We start from the raw sequence: 2,362 nt of genomic DNA on the forward strand, positions 1-2,362 counted from the left end.
GAGTTTCCTTGAGAATATGATGGTTGATTAGGGAAATAAGAATTAGAAAATTGATTGCCATGTGATTGAAATGATGATGATTTAAAACCTTGGGAACCTTGGCCTTGCATTGGTGGCGGAACATACTTCCCTTGAAAACCACCTTGGGGAGGGTTTGAGAATTCCCCTTGGCTTTTCCATGAAAAGTTTGGATGGTTCCTCCAACTTGAATTGTAATGAGTGCCATAGGGATTATTCCCTTGATTAACAAATGTAGCATTGACTTGCTCATAAGGTTCACTTTGCACATGTCCATGTGGACAATTGGAAGTAGAATGCAAGACACTTGAACAAGTCATGTAAGATTCATTAGATGCACAATGATGAATATGAGTAGGGGAGGAAGATACTTGATTTGCCGAATTTTGGTTGATCAAAAATTGATCAAACCTTTGAGATAAAGATTTCATCTCGGCGGCTATGTCATTGGAGTTGTCAACTTGATATAAGCCAACATTCTTCCTTCCACCTAGGTTTCTACCATTTTTAGAAGATAATAAGCTATGCATGGAATTTTCACTCATACTTTCATACAATTGCCACACATCATTTTCATGCTTGTCAAGATAAGAACCACCCATAGATACATCAACCATACCCTTGTAATTATCCGGTAAACTTTCAAAGCAATATTGGACTAGTTGCCACTAAGGTATGTCATAATGAGGGAACTTTCTAAGCAAATCATTAAACCTTTCCCATGCCTCATGAAACATTTCCTCATCCCCTTGAGAAAATTCTCTAATTGAAGTTCTTATGGCATTGGTCTTAGAAACCGGATAGTACTTTTTCAAGAACTCTTGTTGCATTTCCGCCCAAGAGGTTATCGAAAAAGGCCTAAGATTGTTGAACCAATATTTTGCCTTGTCTTTAAGGCTAAAAGGAAAAATTTTAAATCTTAAAACTTCTTCCAGCATGTCCGTGTATTGAACACACTTCAAGAAACTCATCCAAATGCTTATAAGGTTCTTCACTTGGAAGTCCATGATAGTTAGGAAGCATTTGAATGGTTTGTTCTTTGATTTTATAGTGATGTGCTCTAAATGGAGGCAATTGAATGCAAGTGGGTACGTTATATTCATTAGGCACATATTGGTCTCTTAATGCTGTAATGATTCGGATTTTTCGGATAAATTTTTTCCGTTGTCTTTTCCCTTCTGAGTTTGGTTTTTTATCGCTTAGTGTCATCTCGAGTGCTCGGAAATGGTTTCCAAGACTCTTTTCCATGGATTGACAACTTCCTTTGAGGACCGAGTCAATTCTGCATTTTCACTTTTCGGACACTATGCGTCTTTCGTCCTTTTCCTTGTTTCGTCTTTTTCCCTATTCTATCTTTTCCCCGTTTGTCGTTTGTTTGGCAAAACTTCACTTTTTATGCTCGGAGTTAGTTTTTGACTTCACGTGTCTTCATCTTGAGTGGCTTCCTCGAAATACGTATCTTTACTTTCACAAGAAAGTACTCTGGTTGCTCCCGGTGCCCATAGGGGCATAAGTGCAAAGTTCTTTGGAAATATTTCCCTTTCTTGGGGTATTTTTCATAAATATCTTTTGAAGATATTTTATTTCAGGGGTATCTAAGAAAATATCTTTTAGAAGATATTTTTATTCTGGGCCAGTTTCGTAGTTTTCACTTTTTGGAAGGGCCATTGTGCAATTAATGAAAGTTATTGCTCAATGCCTTGTTTTGAGCCTGGATCCTCATACGGGATTCATTTTCACATTTCGTCAAGTCGTGGACTCTTAGATTTTCCTCCTGGTCAGTGTTTTTCAGTTTCAGGGTTTCTGTCCCCAATTTGTGCCAAACTTGTTTTGGGCATAACTTTCTGTACGGGACTCCGTTTTTTACACCATTTTTTCCGTTGTTCATATTTTCTCATTTTGAATCTTTTTAATTCATAGAGTTTCACCGTTTGAGCGCGTCTGCTCAAATTTCACTTTTCCGGACTCGGTGGAGCCCGTTCAGGGCACTTTTTGAGATTTTCTATAAATATGGGGCCTTAGAAAGAAAAATCAGATTTTTCTCTCTCTCCCCTCTCTCATGGCCGGTCCAGGCTCCATCCATGACTGCCATCTTCTCTCTCCTCTTTTGGACTTCTTCCCTTCATTAAAAAGTGGTGATGCCTTTGTGTTTATTGTTCCACTCGGCGAGGCCTTCGATTCCAACCGATTGGAATCTTATTTTGGCCGTTTCTTGAGTTCAGGTTTGAAGTTAAGTTGTGTTTTTGATGGGGCTTCCTTGGGATTCATGTTCGTGATGTTGTCCCCGACAAAACCTAGGAGTTTCGTCGGATTCGTAGCCAATTTATTTTGGTGGGGATTTGAG

At 38.8% G+C, this 2,362-nt stretch overlaps 1 pseudogene; it reads left to right on the forward strand.

Annotated features, from left to right (window-relative positions):
• The first annotated feature begins 693 nt into the window (after positions 1-693).
• LOC132283994 (small nucleolar RNA R71) lies at positions 694-792 on the forward strand (annotated as a pseudogene).
• The last annotated feature ends 1,570 nt before the right edge of the window (positions 793-2,362 follow it).

This window comes from Cornus florida, unplaced genomic scaffold (assembly GCF_030987335.1).
Source record: "Cornus florida cultivar Cherokee Brave unplaced genomic scaffold, ASM3098733v1 CherokeeBrave_3.0.0_Hap2_Chr01, whole genome shotgun sequence".
In the NCBI taxonomy this organism is placed as follows: Eukaryota; Viridiplantae; Streptophyta; class Magnoliopsida; order Cornales; family Cornaceae; genus Cornus; species Cornus florida.